Below are 26,179 nucleotides of genomic sequence, written 5' to 3'. Positions count from 1 at the left end.
ACCACAGTCTATACTGCAGGAATACCAATCCTGGAACTTTTCCTTGCAATAAGGCCCATTGCCAACTTTCTCCACACATCTATTCTGGAGATATCACCACTGGACCTAAACAGGTTAGTCACACAATCATGGGCACATTCTCATGTTCCTCAACTAACATCATATATGCCATCATGTCCCAACAATGCCCACATGCTTTGTATATTGGACAGACATCAAACTCTCTCAGACAAAGAGTTAATGGGCACAAAACAGACATAAAAACACTCCTGATTCACAAACCTGTCAGGCAGCACTTTAATGGAGTGGGTCATTCTGTTAATGACCTGAAAGTCTGTGTTTTACTGAAAAGGAACTTTCACAGCCGTTTGGAAAGAGAGGCTGCTGACCTCTTTTACATTCAGATTCAACAAATTAACACGTGGTTTGAATTTTCTAGCTCATTATAGGTGCTCGTTTACATACTTTGCTTTATCTAATTCTTGACTTCCCCCCGCTCCTTCTGACCCTCTGCTCTCTGATTTGCTTACCTTGATGATAATTTTTCTGATTTGTCAACCTTGATTACTATTTTTGGTTCTCTGTGCCTTAAATATTGAGTCTGTTCTGGTGTGGCTATCATCTTAAGAAGTGGGTCTGCCCCACAAAAGCTCATCACCTAATAAATTATTTTGTTAGTCTTTAAAGTACTGTTTTTTTGTTTTCATTGTACTAAAAGTCCCATACGGTTGTGGGAAATAAAATAGTGTCTTTGTTCCTTGTTCACACACATTAATATGGACATAAAGTATCAAAAGTCAAACCCAAAATTCTCTCTCAGGCTAACAGACAAGCCTATACGTTAACATTTCTGTTTGTCACAACACAGGACATAAGATTACAGAATTCCTTAAAATTAGGGAACCCTCCAAAGGCAGGGAAGGTACCAGTCTTCTGCAAATTAGACCAGAGATTTCACTTCATGTGTGTCTTCACCTTATCATGTTACCAAGTTTTTTGAACTAATTAGTCTGAATCAAGTACCCCAGCTTCCCTTTTGTCTCGCTCTGAACTTGCTTTTTCTGGTCTTGGTGTGTAGCTCATCTAAGACACAGCGAATGTCTTGTTCTTCAGAGAAAGTTCCACTGTGCCCTCTTGGAACTGTGCAAATTTTCATGAGTCACTGCCTTCAGTTCTCTTCGTATGCCTATGAGAGTTGCTTCCTTGGTAACCAATTCCAATTCTGGAGTGTAAGAGAAAGCTATTCTTACCTCCAGATTTTCTCAATTTTTTAAACAGCATGATTAAGACAATTTTAAAATCAATTTCCAAAAAAAAAAAAAATCTAGCTTCCACCAGGGTCAGGAACTTAGCTGGTCTTCAGTTGCAAAAAAAGTCACAATCCTGAAGTAATAGCCCTAAAATGCTGTACTCATAGATCTCAGGACTTCAGGCTTTTAGGACTCCTTTTCTTTGGACACACACCTCTCTGTCTTGCTCACTCGTTTGCTGTTGCACAACCAGAAAATTTGGCGCTGGATGAGTGAAAAACAATTTGAAGTGGTAGATACTGTATATCTTGATTTTAGTAAGGTGTTTGATAATTGCACGTGACCTTCCCATAGCCAAACTAGGGAAATACAACCTAGATGGGACTAATGAAATGTGGGGGAATAACTGGTTGGAAAACCATTTCCAGAGACTAGTTAACGGTGGCTCACAGTCATTTTGAAAAGACACATCAAGTTGGGTGTTATAGAGGTTAAGTTCTGAGTCCAGCTCTGCTCAACAGCTTCATTGGCTATTTAGATAACAGTATAGTGAGTACACATATGAGGTACTCACTCTATTATATCTATATCTATATCTATATATATATAGAGAGAGAACTGCCATTTTGATTCCAGGTGGAGGGAGTTTCAGTTGGGACTGCCTGCCTGACCTTTTGCCTCCTTGATCAGCCTTGCTTCCTGCCTGCCTGACCTTTTGCTTCCTTGATCAGCCTTCCCCTGTGTGACTCATAGGGGGAGGGCCTGAAAGAGGCCAGCAGGCTTAAAAGCCAGAGGCAGGAGCGACCAGGGGAGCATAGCGGACAGGGAGCTGCAGACAGGTAAGTTTAAAGAGGGACTATAATGGTTAGGAAGACCCGCAACACCTGTGCCAGCGCTACTGCTGTCTCCTCCACTTGTGCCTATAGCCAGACAGACCGCCTGACCATGGATGTTTCTACCCAGATCCTGGTGTGGTTCTGCAAGGACTGTGGCTTGCCGTTCCCACTTACTGATACCCAGGCTGAGGGAATATTCAGTGTGAAAGGTGCCTGCTGGTGGAATCTCTCAGGTGGCAGGTGGGGGAGCTACAGGAGGAGGTGGCCAGGTTGAGGAGTATCCGAGTCCATGAGCAGTTCCTGGATAGTATTCAGGTGGAGACTGCGGAGGTAACTGTCCCAGTGCACAGGACGGCTGATAAACCACTGGAGGAGGTGGGCCAGGGTGGACACTGGCAGCTGGTTACTTCTCACAGCAGGCTGTGTCCCACCCCTGCTCAGAACTCTCCCACCGTGGTACTGGAAAACCGTTATGCTGTACTCAATACAGGAGACCAAGAATTACCCCATACAGCCGAGGAGAAGCCTCGTACCCCCAAGGCTGGGAAGTCTACTGCCACCCCTGCAAGAAGGAAACGTAGAGTAGTGGTGGTTGGAGACTCTCTTCCAAGGGGGACGGAGGCGCCCATCTGTCGCCCTGACATTTCATCTCGGGAGGTGTGCTGCCTGCCGGGGCCCGTATCCGAGACGTTACGCAGGCATTGTCAAAGATTATCTGGCCCTCTGACTACTATCCCATGCTTCTCATCCATGTGGGCACTAATGATACTTCGAGGCGTGATGCTGAGCAGGTCAAGAGTGACTTCAGGGCTGTGGGGGCACGGGTCAGGGAGTTTGGGGCACAGGTGGTATTCTCTTCAATCCTGCCTGTCAGAAGTAGGGGCCCAGGCAGAGACAGGTGTATCTTAGAGGTGAATGCTTGGTTGCGTAGATGGTGTCGCCAGGAAGGCTTTGGTTTCTTTGACCATGGGATCCTTTTCCGGGAAGGACTGCTAGGCAGAGATGGCGTTCACCTTTCGAGGACGGGGAAGACCATATTCGGACACAGGCTGGCTAACCTAGTGAGGAGGGCTTTAAACTAGGTTTGATGGGAGCAGGGGAGCCAAGCCTGCAGGTAAGTGGACAGCACGAATACATGGGAGATGAATTTGAAATGGGAGGGAGTATGGGCTACACTGGGAGAGTAAAAAGAGGGCCAGGGCAAAACTGGGAGGCAAGACCAAATCAATGTCTGAGATGCCTATATACAAATGCAAGAGGTATGGGAAATAAGCAAGAAGAATTGGAAGTACTAATAAATGAATACAACTACGATATCGTTGGCATCACAGAAACTTGGTGGGATAATACTCATGATTGGAATGTTGGTATTGAAGGGTACAGCCTGCTTAGGAAGGACAGACAGGGAAAGAAGGGAGGAGGTGTTGCCTTGTATATTAAAAATGTACACACTTGGACAGAGGTGGAGATGGATATAGGAGACAGATGGGTTGAAAGTCTCTGGGTTAGACTCAGAGTAAAAAACAAGGATGAAGTCCTATAGGAGTCTACTACACGCCCCCTAGCCAGGCGGAAGAGGTGGATGAGGCTAACAAAATCTTCCAGGGCCCAGAATTTGGTGGCGATGGGGGACTTCAACTATCCAGGTATATGTTGGGAAACTAATACAGCAGGGGACAGACTGTCCAATAAATTCTTGGATTGCATTACAGACAACTTTTTATTCCAAAAGGTTGAAAAAGCTACCAGAGGGGAAGCTGTTCTAGATTTAATTTTAACAAATAGGGAGGAAATTATTGAGAATTTGAAAGTGGAAGGATGCTTGGGTGAAAGTGATCATGAAATCATAGAGTTCACAATTCTAAGGAAAGGTAGAAGGGAAAACAGTACAATAGAAATAATGGATTTCAGGAAGGCAGATTTTGGTAAAGTCAGACAGCTAGTAGGTAAGGTCCCATGGGAAGCTAAACTGAGGGGAAAAACGGCTGAGGAGAGTTGGCAGTTTTTCAAAGGGACATTATTAAGGGCCCAAAAGCAAGCTATCCCGCTGCGTAGGAAAGATAGAAAACATGGCAAAAGACTGCCTTGGCTTAACCAGGAGATCTTGCATGATCTCAAAATAAAAAAGAAATATTATAAGAAATGGAAACTAGGACAAATTACAAAGGATGAATATAAGCAAACAACACGAGCGTGCAGGAGCAAGATTAGAAAGGCTAAGGCACAAAATGAGCTCAAACTAGCTACATGCATAAAGGGAAACAAGAAGGCTTTTTACAAATACATTGGTAAAAAGAGGAAGACTAAGGAGAGGGTAGGGCCATTGGTCAGTGGAGGAGGGAGGAACCGTAACAGGGAATTTGGAAATGGCAGAAATGTTTAATGATTTCTTTGTTTCAGTCTTCACTGAGAAATCTGAAGGAATGCCTGACATAGAGAATGCTAGTGAAAAAGGGGTAGGCTTAGAAGTTGAAATAAGCAAAGAACAAATTAAAATTTACTTAGAAAAATTAGATGTCTGCAAATCACCAGGGTCTGATGAAATGCATCCTAGAATCGTCAAGGAGTTGATAGAAGAGGTATCTGAGCCTTTAGCAATCATTTTTGGTAAATCGTGGGAGATGGGAGACATTCCAGAAGACTGGAAAAGGGCAAATATAGTACCCATTTATAAAAAGGGGAACAAGAATAACCCAGGAAACTACAGGCCAGTCAGCTTAACTTCTGTGCCAGGAAAGATAATGGAGCAGGTCATTAAAGAAATCATCTGCAAGCATTTGGAAGGTGGTAAGGTGCTAGGGAACAGCCAGCATGGTTTTGTTAAAAACAGATCATGTCAAACCAATCTAATAGCTTTCTTTGATAGAATAACGAGCCTTGTGGATAAGGGAGAAGTGGTGGATGTGATATACCGAGAATTCAGTAAAGCATTTGACACGGTCTCACATAATATACTTATCAATAAACTACGCAAATACAACTTAGATGGGGCTACTATAAGGTGGGTGAACAACTGGCTGGAAAACCGTACCCAGAGAGTAGTTAATGGTTTTCAATCCAGCTGGAAAAGTATAACTAGTGGGGTTCCGCAGGGGTCTGCTCTAGGATCGGTTCTGCTCAATATATTCATTAACGATTTAGATATTGACACAAAGTACACTTAAGTTCGCAGATGATACCAAGCTGGGAGGGGTTGCAACTTCTTTGGAGGTTAGGGTCATAATTCAAAAGGATCTGGATACACTGGAGAAATGGGCTGAGGTAAACAGGATGAAGTTTAATAAGGACAAATGCAAAGTGCTCCACTTAGGAAGAAACAATCAGTGTCACACATACAGAATGGGAAAGGACTGCCTAGGAATGAGTACAGCAGAAAGGGATCTGGGGGTTATAGTGGACTACAAGCTAAATATGAGTCAACAGCGTGATGCTGTTGCGAAAAAGGCAAACATGATTCAAGGATGCATTAACAGGTGTGTCATGAACAAGACACGAGAAGTCATTCTCCCGCTCTACTCTGCGCTGGTTAGGCCTCAGCTGGAGTATTGTGTCCAGTTCTGGGCACCGCAGTTCAGGAAGGATGTGGAGAAATTGGAGAGGTTCCAGAGGAGAGCAACGAGAATGATCAAAGCTCTAGAGAACATGACCTATGAAGAAAGGCTGAAAGAATTGGGTTTGTTTAGTTTGGAAAAGAGAAGACTGAGGGGGGACATGATAGCAGTTTTCAGGTATTTAAAAGGGTGTCAAAAGGCAGAGGGAGGGAACTTGTTCTTCCTCGCCTCTGGAGAATAGAACAAGAGGCAATGGACTGAAATTGCAGCAGGGGAGGTTCAGGTTGGACATTAGGAAAAAGTTCCTAACTGTCAGGGTGATCAAACACTGGAACAAATTGCCAAGGGAGGTGGTAGAATCTCCATCACTGGAGCTATTTAAGAAGAGGTTAGATAGATGGCTTTCAGGGATGGTCTAGAAAATGCTTGGCCCTGCCATGAGGGCCGGGGGCTGGACTCGATGGCCTCTCGAGGTCCCTTCCAGTCCTACTCTTCTATGATTCTAAGGTTTGCAGATAAGCTGGGAAGGTTGCAAGTGTCTTGGAGGACAGAATTAAAATTCAAAACAATCTGGAAAAAGGGTGCCATTTTGGAAGGGAAGGGGATGCAGCAGCCATGCTTATTCAGATGCTACTTGCTATTCCTCCCTTTCCCTGATCAGGGAATAAGGGGAAGCACACATCTTGCTTGCACACATACCTCTCACTCCTGGCTGGTGCGGAAAGAGAGCAGAGGGGTAATTCACACAAATCTGTGTACCTTCTCCTAGTTCCCTCATAGTCAGGGGAATATGAGGAAGAGCAAGCAGCGTCGCAGTACATAGGACTGCTATTGCCCTGCCCTTCCCCACTGGCACCTATGATCGAAACAACCTGGAAAAGTGGGCTGAAGTAAACAATGAAATTCAAAAAAGACAAATGCAAAATGCATTTAGGAAGGACTAATCAGTTGTACACATACAAAATGGAAAACGACTGCCTAGAAAAGAGGACTGCAGAAAGGGATCTGGGGGTCATAGTGGATCACAAGTTAAATATGAGTCAAAAATATAATACAGTTGGAAAAAATCCACATATTCTGGGAAGTATTAACAAAAGTGCTATAAGCAAGACATGAGTCTCAATTGGAGTAGTGTGTCCAGTTCCAGATGCCACATTTCAGGAAAAGTGTGGGTAAACTGAAGAAAGTCCATGGGAGAGCAACAAAGATCACAAAAGTTGTAGAAATCATGAGCTTTGAGGTAAGATTAAAGTAAATGGGTTTGTTTCATCTGCAGAACAGAAGAATGAGAACAGAAGAACATTAGAATGGAATTATGAGGTTAGACCAAAGGTCCATCTTGCCCAGTATCCTGCCTACCAACAGTGGTCAATGTCAGGTGTCCCAAAGGAATGAACGGAACAGGCAATCAAGTGATCCCTTCCCTGTCATCCATTCCCAGCTTCTGACAAGAGGTTATGGATACCTCTCCCGAGAGGCTCAGGGATTTAGGCTTATTTAGTCTATCGAAGAGAAGAGTGGGGGTGGAGAAGTTGATAGCAGCCTTCAACTACCTGAAGGCGGATTACAAAGAGGATGGAGAGATGCAGTTTTCAGTGGTGACAGATGACAAAATGAGGGGCATTGGTCTCAAGTTGCAGTGGGAGAGGCCAAGGTTGGATCTGGTGAAGTACTGGAAGAGGTTACCTAGAAAGATGATGGCATCTCCATCCCTAGAGTGGGATGGTTTAATTGGGATTCGTCCTGCCTTAAGCAGAGGTTGGACTTGATGACCTCCTGAGGTCTCTTCCAACCCTATGATTCTACCCTTCCTGGCTAATAGCCATTTACAGACCTCTCCTCCATGAATTTATCTAGTTGGTTTTTCTTGGGAACCCTGTTTCAATCCCATTCTTCACAACGTCCTCTGGCAAGGAGTTCCACAGATAGACCGTGTGTTGCATGAAGAAATACTTCCTCTGCTGGTTTTAAACCTGTTACTTATTAGTTTAATTTGACGACACCTCATTCTTGTGTTATAGGAACAAGTAAATAACTTATTTTCTCAAAACCAGTCATGATTTTATAGAACTCTATCATACCCACTCCTTTAGTCTCCTCTTTTGTAAGCTGAGAAGTCCCAGCTTTTTTCATCTCTCCTTGTATGGCAGCCATTCCAAACCCCTAATCATTTTTGTTGCCTGGTTCTGAACTTCTTCTTATACCAAGGTATCTTTTTAAGATGTGGTGACCACATCCATACACTGTATTCAAAATATGTATGTACCGTAGATTTATGTAAAGGCAAGAGAGTCTTATTCCCCCGCCCCCCCCCCCTTTTTTTTTTTTTTTTTTTTTTTAAAAAAGGATTCCTACTATTCAATTTATCTTTTTAACTGCTGCTGCACATTGAGTGGATGTTTCCAGAGAACTTTCCACCATTACTCCAAGATCTCTCTCGAGTAGTTATAGCTAAATTAGTTCCCAACACATGGTCAGTATGAAAAAAAAATTTTGATTGAACCACCATGTACAAGGTGATGAGTGACAACTAAGCAGATCAGGAGACAGCAACTGTCAGAGGCAGTATGTAATTTGCTTGTATCAGGGTATAAAGACCCCTCTCAGAGTGTCTATTTTTGTCCACCTGAGGGGGCGAATAGAAAGCTCCTCCATTCACCATGCTGTATGCACTGTCACCAATATACATGCTTTAGTATCCTCATAGGATCTACCAAATACTATTATTGTGCTTAATAGACAAAAAACCTGGGCTGGTGCCTTCATGGAGCTTGTGGTCATTGGGCAATGCAGTCAAGGTCTACTGTGCCAGCTGTCTGCCCAGAGTCAGGGAAACAAACAGAATGAACACAAAGCAAACACACGCATGGAACAAAACATTTAAATCACAATGTCTTTTAGAGGCTCTTGGACTTGAGATCTTGAGGCATCTGCCCTTAAAAAGGCATCTCAGTGGGTACCTCCTCCGACATGATGCTAACTAGAACAGATTGTGTTGAGATGAAGAGTGGCATCCATGTTCTGTATGATCAGAAGACAAAGACTCTCAGCTTGAGTGAATCAAACAGTCATCCTATTAATAATCATTTTCCTAGTATAACATGGCCATTAGAAGCAGCAAAAAGTTTCATTCTTGGGGTTATTCTTTTGTCACAAAGTTAGCTATCAAATGTGACAGAAGAAATAGGGTGTGCTTCCCTCCCCTGTAATTAGAGAAGAAATCCATGCCAATAATTTCTTCCCAAAACTTAGTGCACATTGCCAATAGTACCTCAAAGCTTCTCTCTCAGGGATAATCAGTACTGAAAAGTTCATGTCCAGTACCCCAAAACAAAAAAATATGAGTTGATTGATAACTGGTCACAACTTGGCCTGCTTGCTGTGTTGCATTCATGCCAATTAAGTAGCTGCTAGGAACAATCCTAAGATATTATCCTCTCCAACATCTGCAGGGCTTCCTTATGAAAATAATATGATTCTGTCTCTCCAAAATGGTTTATGCAGAGCATAGTGACCCAACTATTTGGATAAGACCAGATGTGATGGAGTGGGGGGAGTGCATGTGAGAGTCAGGCTGGATGTCTGAGGCAAGCAGCAGCTGCCAGTGGCTAAGGATGACCCTGGGGCTACAACTGGCAGGTAACACCTCTGCCCTGAACAAAGAGGAGGGAGGAGCCGAGCTGGGTTTTGAATCAGGGGCGGCAGTTAGGAAGCTGGGGAAAGAGGAGCTGGAAGGCAGCCAGCCTGAGAAGGGGGAAAGCTACACCCCAGAGGGGCACCCCTCGGGGTCTTCTCCCCAGGACGGGCTGGAAGGACTGTCTCTGGCTGCTGTGCTGTCGCTTCTGTGAGAAACTGGGCATCTGTTGCCTAATAAACCTTCTGTTGTACCTGCTGAGTGAGAGTCAATCCTGACAGCAGACGGGGTGCAGTGCAGGGGGACCCCTGAACCCCATCACAACCACTTCTAGGCATCTGTGCGCCCTGAATATCAGTAATATCCTGATAATTTATATACAGATTTTTCAGTCTTGTAATCATTTTGTACATTGGGGGAACATGCCCCCTTGCATGGATATTTCATCCTGAGATGCATGGATGTACAATTTGGATTGGAAGAATTTGAAGTTCATCCCTAAGCTAGTTTGTGCCTGAACTTTCAGCAGTCCAGTCCAGATAAGCTACCAGATCACTCCATCATTCAGATATGATGCAAATACCTGTGTATCAGTTGAAACAAGTACTACCACAGGGATCCACACAGCTTCTCAGATGGATGCTTTCCATGAATACTATGAAAACTACTGTAGGCATTTGATCTACCCTTTGTTCACACCTACTGACCCTGATACCTGAAGAAAAGAGAAAAATACAAGAGAGAGACACAAGTCAATTGTGCAAAATCTTTCAGTGCTGTGGGAGCTATGGAAACCAGAGTGCTAATGCATTGGCCAATACACATTTCACCAAACACCAAAAAGCCCTAAATGTTCCAGATAAGAACAAGCATTTTGGAGGTGTGAACCCCTTAAGTGTGCCAAACTGGGAGTTGCTGCTACTGCTGAACAACTTATCTTGATTGAGGGGAGATTGCCAGCATAGATAAAAGACACTTTGTACAAAGAGAAAAGATGAAGTGGTGTTTGAGATGTTAGGTAACCCTATCAGCAACGCAGAGCTTATTACTAGCTGTAGCCTAAAAATTTGAGCAACAAGAGGATGCCTAGCTCCCATAGCAGATATTGGCTCAAGATACCTACTGCTTAAACCCAGGGTGAGGACTCCCAGGAACATGGCCCAGATCCCAACCACGGCTGACCTGGATCCAGATCTCAAGGCTCAGAGAGATCCCCTCCCTAACATCCAGCTCCTGGGGAGCTCCAAGCCTTGCAGGTTGGATCTGTCCCATGGGTAAGGGAGCAGGAAGCAGCTGCACATGGCACCACTACTGCTGTGCTCCCTCTTCCCTGGCTGGGGGGAGGGGGTTTCCCCACTGCTCCCACTGGCCGGATTTTTGGCCAATGACAGCAAAGGAAGACAGTACCTGGGAGCAGCAAGGAGCATGAAGCTAGGTAAGCACCCTCTCGCTCCCCTCACGGCCAGCCCTTGCACCCCCATCCCCTCCTGCCCCCACTGCCAGCCAGCTCTTCCATGCCCACTCCACCCCTTCCTGCCCCTGCACTCCTCTATCACCTCTGCACCCCTATCCTGCTCCTGCACCTCCCTCCCACACAGCTCTACTCCTCCCCACCCACTCTCCCACTGCCATTCAACTCCTGCACCCCTTCTCATTCAGACCCTCACCCTCAATCTGCTCCTACACTCTCTTGCTCCTGCACCCTTCCCATAGCCACATCCTACCCCCCGGCCTGCTCCTGTACCCTCTCTCCTGGCCAGACACCCTAGCTACCTGATACTGCACTTATCCTTGCTCCTTCACCTTCCCTCCTAGTCACACAATGCACCCCACAACTCACTGCTGCACCTTTCCTGCTTGTCAGGTCTCTCACCTTCAATCCTCTCCTGCACCCTCCCTCCTAGCCAGACATCACACCCCAGCTCACTCCAGCACCCTCCCATTATTCCAGACACCTCACCCTAAGCCTGCTCCTGCACCCTCCTTCCTGTCCAGACCTCCACTCCCAACCAGACAGCACCCTACCTCCCACCCTCACCCCAATACCTATCCCACTCACTGGCAGCTTCCTCACACACACTGAGCACCTCATTTTGGATTCACCCCAGAGCGTGGGGGACCTCACAATTTACTAACCCCGAGACCTGAAAGGAGTTAATCTGGCCTGTGGGAAATCCTGAAGTTTAGTCTTGCCAGGGCCAGTGGAGTGAGGTATTTCAGCCGTGGGGTCTCATCAGTGAAGGTTGTTTTGGAGGGCGTGGGGATTGCCTCTCACTTGTGTGGCCCCCAACTGGTTTTTCTGTAGATCAGTGGCTCCAATCCAAAAGAGATTCCCCACATCTTGTTCAAATGAACACACTTAAAGTTTGAGGAGGTACCATCTTCACTATACGCAAGAGCATACACCAATGAAAAGAAATCCAGATATCTATACATCTTCTGAAGAATGCCCTCTCTCACTTGTAGCACTAAAAAGTATTTTACCTACAATTTGGATTTACAAATTATAAAACAATGCATCCTGAAGCTTTTTTTAAATTCGGCATTTTTCAATCCTTCTCTTCAAAATTATAAGGACATGCGTACACTGAACCTTAAAAACTGGCATTTCATATTTTACCTAAAGGAAATTCTGTGCCACTGTGCAAGCACATAATTTTATTGCCTGCAGATAATAAAATTCTCCTCAAGAGATGCTGCAGTTATGCGTTTCACCCATCAGAGCTGCTTTGATATCAGAAGAGAGGGCAACCAGCTCCAGGCTGGAACAGCCAGTCATCCACAGAGGGTGGGAGAGATGCTAATTTACTCAATGAGTCCTGCCCATAAGGTGAGGTGAGGAGGCACGGGATGCAGAAGATGAACAGAACAAGGCATATAGAGGGGTAGGGGAAGAGACAGCAAACAGAATGGAGTTCAGAGAGGCTATTGGGAGTGACACTCTGGGACAGGAGCACAGAAGTTGGGGCATCATAGCATTAAGCCAGGGGCTGAACAGGATCGGGTATAGGGACACATGGGGATGAGGAAGGAGAATGATAGCCATGGGGCAGATGTGCCAGACTGAATGGGACAGGATAGAGGTCAGCCAGGGTCCTAACAATTTCTCCCCCTACCCCACAAAAAAAAAAAAAAAAAAAAAAATGTTCCATACTTCTCCCACCCACACCCAGCAACCCTCCAGGTTCACTCCCTTGCTATTTCCAAGCAATTACTTCCCTATCTCTCAGCTCTTCTTTTATCCAACTTTTCCTCAAACCTTTGCATTGCTTCTGAGGGAGGCAGAACACACATTTCTGCATTGTAGTTTAAATGAATTACTACTCAAAGTTCTGTATTAATATCCCAAGTAGGGAATTTTACATAATTTCTTGAACCTTTTCTGTTGCCTGTATCATCACAGATTTAATTGCTGACAAGAATTTTGAAATACATGGCCAAACTAAGTTAAAAATGACTGGATTCTAACTACGCAGAATTTTGAAATACTGTGCGCAGAGCTTTTAATTTTTGGCACTATTCCCCCTGGAGTAAGACTTTGTTGAGCAACAGGCATGTATTCCCACATCAAAACCAGGAAAGTAACAGAGATAGCTGTACTAGTCTACATACTATCAAAACAAAAAAGCAGTCCAGTAGCACTTTAAAAGACAAACAATAGTTTATCAGGTGATGAGCTTTCGTGGGACAGACCCATGAAAGCTCATCACCTAATAAACTAGTTTGTTAGTCTTTAAAGTACTACTGGACTGCTTTTTGGTTTCAAAACCAAGAAAGAATACTAAAGCGAGTTGATTGCTTTCAGAATGATCACTTTACCAGATTCCTCAGAAAATACAGTTTGTTTATTTTACATAGGGAAAAGAGGAAAACTTCCCTAGGTGTTTTGTTTTTTTTTTAAAACTATTTAAAGGGCCTTAACTTATTTTACAATCCTTTTCTTTTTCTTCTCACACTTTTCCTCACTTCCTTCATTTTACACTTGATTCTTTTGTTCCATGTCTCTCCTATATTGGGTGAAAGTAGTCATGAAATCATAGTGTTCTCAATTTTAAGGAAGGGTAGAAGGGAGAACAGCAAAACAGAGACAATGGACTTCAGGAAGGCAGATTTTGGCAAACTCAGAGAGCTAGTAGGTAGGGTCCCCTGGGAAGCAAGATTGAGGGGAAAAACAACTGAGGAGAGTTGGCAGTTTTTCAAAGGGACATTATTAAGGGCCCAAAAGCAAGCTATTCCGCTGCGTAGGAAAGTAGAAAATATGGCAGAGGACTGCCTTGGCTTAACTAGGAGATCTTGCATAATCTCAAAATAAAAAAGGAATCATAAAAAATGGAAACTAGGACAAAATTACAAAGGATGAATATAGGCAAACATCACAGGAATGCAAGGGCAGGATTAGAAAGGCAAAAGCACAAAATGAGCTCCGGGCATAAAGGGAAACAAGACAACTTTTTATAAATACATTAAAAGCAAGAGGAAGACCAAGGACAGGGTAGGCCCATTGCTCAGCGAGGAGGGAGAAACAGGAATGGGAAACTTGGAAAAGTCAGAGATGCTTAATGACTTCTTTGTTTTGGTCTTCACTGAGAAGTCTTAAGAAGGAATGTCTAACATAGTGAATGCTAGTGGGAAAGGAGTAGATTTAGAAGATAAAAGAACAAGTTAAAAATCACTTAGGAAAGTTAGATGTCTGCAAGTCACCAGGGCCTGATGAAATACATTCTAGAATACTCAAGGAGCTGATACAGGAGGTATCTGAGCCTTTAACTATGATCTTTGGAAAATCATTGGAGATGGGAGAGATTCCAGAAGACTGGAAAAGGGCAAATACAGTGCCCATGTACAAAAAGGGGAATAAACAATGCAGGAAACTACATATCAGTCAGTTTAACTTCTGTGCCAGCAAAGATAATGGAACAAGTAATTAAGGAAATCATCTGCAACACACATGGAAGGTGGTAAGCTGATAGGGAACAGCCAGCATGGATTTGTAAACAACAAATCATGTCAAACCAATCCAATAGCTTTCTTTGATAGGATAATGAGCCTTGTGGATAAGGGAGAAGTGGTGGATGTGGGTATACTGAGACTTTAGTAAGGCATTTGATATGGTCTCGCATAATATTCTTATCAATAAAATTAGGCAAATACAACTTAGATGGGACTACTGTAAGGTGGGTGCAAAACTGGCTGGCTAACCATACTCGGGGAGTATTTATTAATGGGTCTCAATCCTGCTGGAAAGGTATAACAAGTGGGGTTCTGTAGGGGTCTGTATTGGGACTGGCTCTGTTCAGTATCTTCAACAACCATTAGATATTGGCATAGAAAGTAAGCTTATTAAGTTTGCAGATGATACTAAGCTAGGAGGGGTTGCAACTGCTTTGGAAGATAGGGTAAAATTTCAAAATGATCTGGACAAATTGGAGAAATGGTCTGAAGTAAACAGGATGAAGTTTAATAAAGACAAATGCAAAGTGCTCCACTTAGGAGCAATCAGTTTCACACATACAGAATGGGAAGCAACTGTCTAGGAAGGAGTATGGCAGAAAGTGATCTAGGGGTTATAGTGGACTACAAGTTAAATATGAGTCAACAGTGCGATGCTGTTGCAAAAAGCAAATATGATTCTGGGATGCATTAACAAGTGTGTTGTGAACAAGACATGAGAAGTCATTCTTCAGCTCTACTCTACACTGGTTAGGCTTCAGTTGGAGTATTGTGTCCAGGTCTGGGCGCCACATTTCAAGAAAGATGTGGAGAAATTGGAAAGGGTCCAGAGAAGAGCAACAAGAATGATCAAAGGTCTAGAGAACATTACCTATGAAGGAAGGCTGAAAGAATTGAGTTTGTTTAGTTTGGAAAAAAGAAAATTGGGGAGGGGGGATATAATAAGGGTTTTCAAGTATCTAAAAGGGTGTCATAAGGAGGAGGGAGAAAACTTGTTCTTCTTGGCCTCTGAGGATAGAGCAAGAAGCAATGGGCTTAAACTGCAGCATGGGAGGTTTGGGTTGGACATTAGGAAAAAGTTCTTAACTGTCAAGGTGGCCAAACACTGGAATAAACTGCCTAGGGAGGTTGTAGAATCTCCATCTCTGGAGATATTTAAGAACAGGTTAGATGAATGTCTATCAGGAATGGTCTAGACAGTACTTAGGCTTACCATGAGGGCAGGGGACTGGACTCAAAGACCTCTCAAGGTCTCTTCCAGTCCTAGCATTCTATGCTTCTACATCCTTTCCCAATCCCACTCTGTGTGGGTGTATTTTATTTTTCAAATACATTTTTCTAGTTAGAAAAGTCTATTTGGTTTCAGCTTCAGTCACTGCCCACGCCAGATTGTACTTTGATTTCTGGCTTCACAAAAGCTTAAGGATGAAAGTAAGCACTTCACGCCCAACCTTCTTAGGCCAATACTACAGGACCTATTTTAAAAGGTTTCGCTCTTCTTGGAGCTCATCAGCTGTAGGTAACGGCCTAAGCTTTAAGTACTTTTCCACTTCAAATCACAAGGAGCATGCATGATGTTGTGAAGATTCTTTTTAGGTCAGTGAGCATACTTAGTCCCTGGGCTGAGTAGTGCAAAACTTTCCAAGCATTAACTATCAGTCACACCATGCTTACTTTTCTTCCACTCCTGCACCCCTAGAGAAAAAAATCAAGAACCATACAATCTTTTTTCAATTTTATTAAATATTTCTTATTGAAATCCCACATGTACAAGCGTAGATGTTTGTCACCCTTCAAATTTTGCCTAATCTACCATGAGAAACGGAACAAAATCAACAAAAAAATAGTCATTTTTCTCCCTTGTTTTCTTTTACCTACCACAGTATTAGGTTTAAACTAGTGAAAATGATGGATTGATAACTTGAATTCTTTATCACCTTTTGACGAGTTCAGCAATTCAGACTCAGGTTACAGAATCTATTATTAATAAATTCTGCTCAATTCACAGTCCTTTATAGCCAACCTCAAAGCCACAGGATTTGAAAACTGGTAAATTTCACATTTTCAGCTATTCAAACTTGAAATTTCACTGAATTGTAACTGTGGAGTACCAAACCAAAAGGAAATAGGGTGGAAGTTGCAAACTCTGTTGTAAGGAGGTCATAGGATTGTCATCCTCATTTCTGTGCTGCCTTCAGAGCTGGACTCCTGCAGCCCCAGGAAATTTCAATAGGTAGAAATGAGTCTGATCTTCACTGTGCTTCTGGAAGCACAGCCATGTAGGGCTCCTCGTAGCTAGTCCTGACCGGCTTGGGAGGGACAATACCTGCACAACTACAGAAAGCACTACACTCCTGACTCCACACACAGCTGCAGGAACCTCATGCTGGTGCCCAGTCCCAGACACCATCCTGCAGCAGGCGGAATCACCCCAAAGCGGATCTGGTCTGGTCCCCCATTCCCATCACCACAACAGTTTGCAGAAGAGGGACAAGTCCTGTCCTTCCACTGCCCAGTCAAAGTTGGGAAGCCCAGTTTGATAGAGGTACTCCCAGCACCACAGGGAAAATATGATCCAATTTCATATGCCTCTTCCTGCTGCAGGAACCTCAGGTTGCTGTCCAGTCCCAGATAGCATGCTACAGCAAGGGAAGGCACCCAGAATTGGGTCTGATCTTGTCTTCCCTTCCCACTGCAAGACAAGTTTGCGGCAGAGGGACAAATCATGCCTTCCTCTGCCCAGTGGGAGCTAGAAGGCTCCCTTTGATGAGGCACCCTAGGAACAAGTACACAACAGATTTAATGGGGAAAGGCTTATTTCACAGTATGTGATGTATTTGCTATGGCCCTATACTGCAAAAATGGATGGCTGAAATTCTGTAGCCTGCAAATTTGTAGACTGTCAGATTAGATGATCATGATGATACTTCTCACCTTGAAACAAGTCACTTACCCTGCACAGCTCAATATTTTGTCTGTTTGAAGCAAATGGTGCGCTCTCTCTCTCAAACACACACACAAAATATGTTTTATAAGAAAAATTGTAAGGGAACAGTCTCCTGTGTCCATAAGTTTTTGAACAAACTGAAGAGTAGAAGACCAGGTACATACACACATCATGGAATACTGTTAAGTATTCTTATTGAATCCAGCATATGAACTTTTTCTGTATCATTGCCTTAAGTGACTGCTCATGGTTGTCCATCAGAGCACTTTTTTTTTTTTCCCCAGACTATTATACTCATTAATAATGCACTTGGCTTGCAGGAATATCTTGAAGGATGCACCATTCGCGCAACACCATTGCTTCTATATAGCCCAAAAGAATATGTATCCCCTTGATTAAGTAAAATTTTGCAAGTGGTATTGTCTATGACCACCTGAGCACCTCCGGGTTGGAGATGACCATTGAAAGGATTCTTGCCTCAGATAGATTTTAATTCCAGAAATGTTACATGCAACTTTTTCCTCCAGGAAAGACCTGAAGCCAGGAGCTTGTCACAGTGAGATTTCCAATATATGTTAAGTATCGGAGGGGTAGCTGTGTTAGTCTGGATCTGTAACAGCCACGAAGGAAATTTCAGGACCAGACTCCAAACAGAAATTTCTGAGCTACAATTCATCTGCAAATTCGATGCCCTCAGCTCTGGCTTAAACAAAGACTACAAATGGCTGGCTAAATACAGAAGCAGCTTCCCCTCCCTTGGTGTTCACACCTCCAGAACAACTGCTGGTAGTAAGCCTCACCCTTGCTGACTGAGCTAACCTTGTTATCCCCACCCTTGCTCTGGCTTATTTATACCTGGCCCTGCAGATTTCCAAGACCAGCATCTGATGATGTGAGTCTGTGCTCATGAAAGCTCATGCTTAAAACTTTTCTGTTAGTCTATAAAGGTGCCACAGGATCCTCTGTTGCCAATATATGTTGGAGCACTCAAGACAGTCAAAGAATCCGGAACCTTTTACAGCCTTGTCCCTAAAATATTCAGAAACAGCAAGGGATGTGTGAGCCCTCCAGCAAACGTGGCTAGTTAGGTTGCATTCTCTGAGCTACATGTGGTGCATCCCCTGAAGTGGGAATACACAGAAGCCACTCAAAGGAGCACCATCAGGTTCCGTCCCTCATCTACAAGAAAAAATATCTACTAGTCAATACAAAACTTTGTAGTATATAATGAAAGGTTAAGATTTGGTGTCAATGTAAAATAAAAACAACTGAACACCAAAAAAACCGTTAACACTATATTGCTGTTTTATACTGATAGGGAGGAGGAAGTTATGAACTCTTACCAACAGTTATTGGCAAGGCTTGATTTCTTATAAGATACACTATACTAGAATGACACAATGGAAATAACAGAATTGTGTAATGGGAACACTTAATTTGACCTTCTCCATACTCACACACTTCAGGTATAATTTGCTCTTGGCTACTGAATTACCACAGAGCAAGTAATTTTTAAAATATGTACATTTTAGAGTATACCCTATCACTCCAAATGTATAATTTGCTGTCCCTCTTCCTATATAACCTGAGACTGTATTTAATAGCAGACACTAGAACCATGCTATGTTTTTGTAACACTTTGTCCCTAATTTTTTTCCCCACTAATGAAAAGATACTGAGTTTGTACTTATTTGCATGCAAGCAAGTTACGAATAAAGATTTCAAAAGAGAGCTAGGACAGATTAGCTTACCTCAAACATCTATAAATTCTCAAAGTGATGTTCTGAGTTTTAGAATAGTACTTTTATTAATAGAATTGAAATGACAGATCTACTTGGAGTTATAAAATGAGTTGATAAGGTGTTGCAGGCTTATGAAAAGATTGCATGTTTTAGTTAGACTGTGTAACAATTAACAGGCAGTTTTGTGTAGCAACTAATATGGTCAGACATTAGTGACTTGAAAATGTTGTATCATTGAAATGTAGGACTGGAAGGGACTTCAAGAGGTCATGTAACCCATTTCCTCATAGAGAGGCAAGACCAAATATTCATAAACCATCACTGATCGGTATTTGTCTAACTCTAATCTGGTCTTAAAAACCTCCAGTGATGGGAATTCCTTAACAACCTTTGAAAACTTTCCAACAGTTAACTTTTTATAGATATAAAGTTTTGCCTAATACTAGCCTAATTCTACCTTGCTTCTTGCCTTACTTCACTGAATATAGATGACAACTGACCACTGTGCTCTTTGCAACAGCCCTTAATTGAAGATTATTAGTATGTATCTCCTCAGTTTTCTTGCCTGAAGATTAAACATGCCCAATTTTTAAAAATACTTCTACACAGGTCAGATCTTCTCAGCGTTTTATTATTTTTACTGTTCCACTTGGGAACGTCTCCAATTTATCCACATATTTCCTAAAACATGATGCTTAGAACAGGACACTTCTGCAGGTAAGATACAACTAGTGCTGATTACAGCAGGATAATTATCTTCAATGTATCAGAGACAATGCTTCTGTTAATACATTTCAACTTTTTCCACAATTACATCATATTCAATTGGTAATCATTTTCAGTAGTGCCACCATCTGCAGTTATTCCCAACTTTATAGTTGTAAACCCACTGTTTCCTCTCTAAGCGTAGTACTTTGCACTTAACATTTTGGACTGTCTTCAGGTTGAATTCAGACTGATTCGCCAATTTAGCAATGTCATTTTGAATTCTAATCCTATCCTCCAAAATGCTAGCAACCCCTCCTAATGTCGCATCATCCATAAATTTTACAAGCACTCTCCACTCCATTTTCCAAGCCATTAACAAAACCTCTGAAAAGTACAAACCCAGGACTGAACCATGATGAACCCCACTAGACATACTCTCAGAATTTGATACAGAATAACTCCTTGAGCATGGTTTTTCAACCACTTGTGCACCCGCCTTATAGGAATATCATCCAGGCAGTATTCTTCTAGTTTGATCATAAGCGTGTTACATGGAACTGTCAAAAGACTTATTAAAATTAAGATACACCACATACACTGCTTCCTTCTAGCCCTTAGGCCAGAAACCCTGTCAAGGAAGAAAATCTGGGTTAGACTGTCATGATTTGTTCTTGACAAATGTACCCCCTGCACGCTTATAAAGTAGCTGTTTAATAATATGGTCCCATAATCTTCCAGAAATCAAATTTATGGATCAGTGAGATTAATGTTTTGCGTCCTCTTTGTTCCCCTTTTAAAAAATAAGAAACTTTCATGTCTGTAACCTTTTAATACAGAATACAGTAATATAGTATCACTATTTCAACCTTTACATGCATTTTCCAATTGTTCAGGAATACAGTAAAGGATGGCTGCTTTATATATTAAATAATACTGACCAATGAAAGATTGCATGGTAGCAGGAGAACTACATGGTCCCCTTAGTTGTTCATTTTCAGACAAATGTTTACATATTCCAAAGTTGGTGCTAAACTCAACAGAAACTTTCAACCTTTTTTCTTTCAAACAAAATATTGTGTGTGGCAAAATGTTTCAGGGAGAGGATACTGACTGCTACATTTAAGTTGTTTAAAACTTTCTGCCTTAAAATAAAAATAAAAGCAGGTTTTTGTGTGTGTGTGTGTGTGTGTGTGCGCGCGCGCGTCTGCGCACATGTTGTTGGTTTTGCTTTGTTTTAGAAGAGGTTTGATGTCAAGTGCTATTACAGTTTTCAGATGTAAATTGAATTTTGTAGGGGACCCGGCCTGGTTTATTGAAAGTCTTATTTTGGGCAGGTGATGGGCTATATTCAAAGTTGCCATATCATAATTGTGTTTGCTCACTCATTTGTCCCTGCCGTGCTAACAAAAGTCCCAATCGTTCAATTAGCTCTATGTACATACTACCCCAGCAAACCACTTTAGTAAATTCTTTCATACCCAGCAGCTCTGGGACCTAGAGGTTGCCAGATATTCAAATATTCCGGATAACAGAGAGGTAGACCGAGCAATGCATAACACTAAAGAAAAACCAAGACCAGATATTAAATAACAAACAAAAATGTATGCAGAGCACTTTATTTACCAGCAACAGTGGTACTGTGCACTGTAAACTTATATTGTATTTGCTGCATTTATTTGTATTTGCTTTAACAATATTGCGTGTATGGAAAACAATTAAAATTTACTTATAGTTAAAATACTGGTTATTTGAGAGCACTGGATAATAGAAGACCGAATATGAAAGAATTTACTGTAATACAGACAACTCAGGAGCAACAGCTTCTCTTCCTTCAAAGTACCATTTGCATTAGATAAAAGTGTAGACTGATGGCAATGAGGGGAGCATTAGCTCTACACTCACTTTTTCTGCTGTAAGAAATTAATTTTGCATCCTTCACAAGCTTTTATTATTAAATAAAGAAACTTATCAACCCTTCCCCACCAAGAGACTGCACAAGTTCGAACTTCATCCAGATTTTGACAGTAGCAGACTCATGTCTTAAACACTGAACCATAGGGGCCCTCGGGGGAAAAAAAGAAATCTGTTAAATCTAAGTATTTCTCTATGTGGCCTACAAAATTGGCTGTTCACAATTATATAACTCACTTTCCAGTTATTAAGAATTCCTCTCTAGTGTTACAGAAGGTTAACAGTACATCAGTCAGACATGGATACAGTTTCTCATATAATAAAAACAAATTCTGCAGGGTTCTACAGGAAAGAATGCCACCAACTTAATCAACACTTTCCATACCATCAAGTTTTTCCTTGGAGCACTGCCTATAAACATTCAACAGGCTTAAATTTGGTGGCATAACTGCTGACGCATTTGTACTGTTATACAGAACTACAGCCCACAAGAGTATTTTTCTCAACTTGCTCTCCCACTTCGATATACTTGTATTTGTACTGTGTATTTTTTCAAGAATAGATCAAATGTAAAAGTTACAAGAAGCTGGTTAAATAATTTATGTATTTGTTCAAGCACATTCTATGTTCAATACCACATTATGTTTAACGAAAAACAAGCAGTTCTGTAGCACCTTAAATTTTTTCAGGTGAATTGATTACTCAGAAACATCATTTGCATGCTTGGCTTAATCTAATTCTTGACTCCCCGCCTTCCACCCCTCTTCTCTCTGATTTGCTCACCTTGACCATTTTTTTTCCCTGATTTGTCCACCTTGATTACTGTTTTTGGTTCTCTGTGCCTTAAATATTGAGTCTGTTCTGGTATGGCTATGGTCTGAAGAAGTGGGTCTGTCCCACGAAAGCTCACCTAATACATTATTTTGTTAGTCTTTAAAGTGCTACTTGACTGCTTTTTTGTTTTGATAGTCTATAGACTAGCACAGCTCCCTCTCTGTTACTCAAACATGTTTACTTACATTTACTATGGTTACAGTCTTACTGGAGAACTTTACAACATAGTAGGGCATACAATAAGCTAGACAAGGATCAAATGTTTAAAATACACCATCTTCAACAGGTCAGAAAAAAAAAAAGGTGGGCAACTGAACACACACTTTGCAAGGGATGTTCATTAATCAAGTAACCACTGAAAATTTCAGTAGTAACTCAGTTACTTGTGGCAGAAGAGGGAGGGGTGAGGAGGCAGTGCCAGAGAGCAGGTTTCCCTCCCTGCCAGCAAGTCAGAGCCAGGGCCTACCATTTAAACTGTGTCCCAACTCCAACAGGCTGCTGCCCTCCTTGCCACAGTGGAGAAGGGGACAGGGTCCCCCCACAGCCTGTTTGGGCCAGGAAGTAGCATTTCAGCTGCCTCCCAGCATGAATTGGATCCTGCAGGGTTGGCATTATGCGAAGAGCCACCACAGGAGGAAATCAATCAACCTCACACCAGCTGGGACTCAAGGCAGCCTTTCTGCTCAAGCCCCAGTTGGTGTGGGGTCATCAGGGTCCCCACCACACCACTGCAAAGGCAAGGGGAAATTGATTAAGTTTCATGGCACACAGACAGTTCTCACAACACATTGGTTGAAAACTCCTGTGCTACAGAACTGTTTGTTTTTTGTAAAGCTAAAGACTAACACAGCTACCCCTTAGACATCATGTATAGAACAATCATGATTACCTGGATTACATAAAAACTCCAGGACCAACTTCCATTTCTTCTTCATTCTTAATTTCTTCTCAAATTTTTAAAGGCTACCTGGAAAGGGAGCGTAAAATTGTCCCTTTGTTTCTTCATGTTGTGTAAAAATCACCTGAGTATTTTTTTCCTGTTTACTTTTCCCATTAGGAATCTCAGGAATGTCAAATTTAGTTTCCACTTGAGAACAAAACAATTTCTAAGAAGAGCTATTGTATGAGCTCTACTTGCCTTTAACAGAAAAGATGGAATCAAATTTTAAAGCTCTAATAGTCACCTCCTTTCACAAACCAAATAGCAATCCCATCAGCAACTACTCACATGGGGAGAGGGAGAAATGGAAAAAAAGTCCTTTTTTCTTGATCTCACAGGGAGGGAAAAAAACCACACACACCACTTAACACTTCTTCCCCTCTGAAGGGTCACAGCCTTTGCCTATTGCAAAGCATATACCAATTTTGGCCCAGAGCATGTCTGACAACACCCAGGGAAACGAGCTGGGTGAGATAATACCTTTAATTGGACCAACTTGTGTACGTGAGAAAACGAAGCCTTTGAGCTAGGAAGCAAAGTCGGCACCAGTTTTACTGCCTAATGGTCTATACCCCTCAGGTTCAGGGTGGAAGAAAAACAGCACAAACCTCTGGTGAGCCAGGACAGTTCCACACTAGAGCTAAATACAGCCCCCGTAAAAATCAATTAGAGCTGTTAAAGAGGCAGCAGCAACCTTTCCCCCAAAGCACACGGGGGCAGGGGACACTCTCACCGGGGGGAACGAAGCACCTACCCCCTTGTTTGTCTCCAGGCTCAGGCCCACCATTGGGACAGGTGTTTCTCGCAACAAGGTAGCAGGGCGCCAGAACACCAAAACCCTCGCTGCCCCCAGAGCCCGGGGGGCCAGGCCAGGCCAGGCCGCGCTTTGGGCAGGAGTCGGACCCAGGCGGGCGCTCGGAGCTTTCCCTCGGGGCAGAAAAGCGGCGGGGCGCGCGCAAGGCTGGGGCAGCGATCACGGTCTCGGCCGCCGCTGCTCCAGCCCAGAGCGACAGCAGAGCCGGCACCTGCACACATCAGCGTACGGCGGGACCCGGCGCGAAGGCGGCAGCTCCTCAGCTCAGCCCCTCCAGGCACCTCCCGCCGGCTGCTCTCCCCGACAAGGGCTGCAAGAGCAGGGCCAGTTCCGTGGCCGCGACGCCCCCTCACGCGAGGCGAGGGGCCCGACTCGCCCAGGCTGCGTCCGCTCCGCCCCGCCCGGCAGCAGCCCCAGCTCCCCGCAGTCCCGCTCCGTCCGCGCCTGTTCCGTCCCCAGCGCACTCACTTTTCCGGGGGTGCCCAGGCCCGCTCTCCGGCAGGAAAAAGGCGACCAGGCCGCCGGAAGCCACCTGACTCCGGCTCAGTGAAACCGCCGAGCCCCCGGACGCCTCAGCTCCAACCGACCCGCCCCGCCGCCTCGCGGGCGCCCACTCCGGCCAATCCGAGAAGACTTCAGGAGGGGCGCGCGGACGCGCGCTCGCACCAACCAACCCGATGTCGCCTCCGCCCGCCCCGGGAGAACTGCGGTCACCCCTGCTGGTCCCGCCCCTACAACCTTTTCCGGCTAACTCGCGGGAGCTTGTTTCCCCGCCCCCGCTCCCGGGGCTCCAGCCAATCGACAACCGACTCTGCGCGACTCCCGCCCGCTCGCGCCTCGCGGTTGGCTCGCCGGCCCTCGCGCTTCTGCAGCCAATCAGCGAGCACGTCTTCTCGCGCGGCCGCGGCCTCCCACTCGCCAGCCGCCGTTGGAATCGCGGATCGCGCGCGCTTCTGGCGAGCTAGCGCCGTCGGCGGGCTCGTGTCAAGGCTGTTGCTGTGGGGACGCAGCTCTGTGAGGAGACTTGCGCTCGCCATCCCCTGAGTCCGTGCATGGAGCGTATCGGGCGGGCCCCTACCGGGCAGTCCCGAAACGGTGCCACCCCTTCCCCTGGGGGGGCCTGGTCTCTGTGATGGGCCTTGACGCGGCTCCCTGCCTAGCGCCTGCAACCCAGCACGGCCCGTGCCTCTCCCTGCCGGCGGCTGCCGGCTTGGTGGCTTGGGGTACGTCTCATCAGCGTGTTTTCCCGCAGCGCCACCTTCCCTTCCTTTTAACTGAGTCTCTCAGACTCCTGGTCGCCCCAAGTTCGCGCTGAAGGCTCAGAATTCACAGGTACATCAAGCGACGCACCTTTGGTGTTTGTTTTTTTTTAAATAAATGCCGGAGTTAAGCCAGTCCCATGATGGTTGAGCCCCTGGGGTTTGCAGTACTCTGGTCAGAGCTTGGCCGAGTTCCCAGTTGGTAAACCCCAAAGGCTCCTCCAATCTCAGGCTCTCCAGCCAGACAGGACCCCATGAGAGCCAGGCATCTGAAGAAATGGGTCTTACCCACAAAAGCTCATAATTTGTGCGTCTTTAAGGTGCTGTAGGACTGCCTGTTATTCCCAAGAAGCTGGAGGCTCTAGTCAAAGAGTACATACAGGAATGCGGGGGCCCAACAGCAGGTCGTATTGAGCTGGAGTTTCAGTGACCATAGTAAATTAAAGAGCCTTTTTTTTTTTTTTCCTAGTCTGGACTAGAGACCATCTTTGTCATCAGTGAAGCTGGCAGTTCAGCATTATGAGCAGCCGTGCATAGCTTTACTATGGGTAATTGAGAGTTGCTGTTTCGAATATTACTATTCTTAACTTTAAAATCAAGGTGTTGACCAAGAATGCCTTGAAATAAGCTATCAACAAAAAGAAGTCCTGTCGCACTTTAAAGACTAACAAAATACTTTATTATGTAACGAATAACAACATATTAGGTGATAAATTATTTTATTAAATTACGTTGTTAGTCTTTGAAGTGCTACAGGACTGTTTTTTCGTTTTGTGAAGATACAGACTAACAGCTACCTCTCT

The 26,179-nt window shown here is 43.9% G+C and overlaps 1 protein-coding gene across 7 annotated transcripts in view; it reads right to left on the bottom strand.

Moving 5' to 3' along the window:
* The window catches only part of DTNB (dystrobrevin beta), a 361,871-nt gene extending 337,198 nt beyond the window's left edge, over positions 1-24,673 (bottom strand). For 6 of the 7 annotated variants that reach the window (XM_074991528.1, XM_074991530.1, XM_074991531.1 and 3 more), the window contains exon 1: positions 24,586-24,673. The gene's annotated coding sequence lies outside the window, so the exon portion shown is untranslated. Of the gene's footprint in view, positions 1-23,252; positions 23,331-24,585 lie in introns of all 7 variants that reach the window. The other variant, XM_074991529.1, reaches the window with a different exon arrangement.
* Between the last annotated feature and the right edge of the window lie 1,506 nt (positions 24,674-26,179).

The sequence above is a fragment of the Carettochelys insculpta genome, chromosome 3 (assembly GCF_033958435.1).
Source record: "Carettochelys insculpta isolate YL-2023 chromosome 3, ASM3395843v1, whole genome shotgun sequence".
NCBI classification, from domain to species: Eukaryota; Metazoa; Chordata; order Testudines; family Carettochelyidae; genus Carettochelys; species Carettochelys insculpta.
The sequence above is the reverse complement of the archived record's forward strand: the minus strand, read 5'-3'. Positions and strand labels throughout refer to the sequence as shown.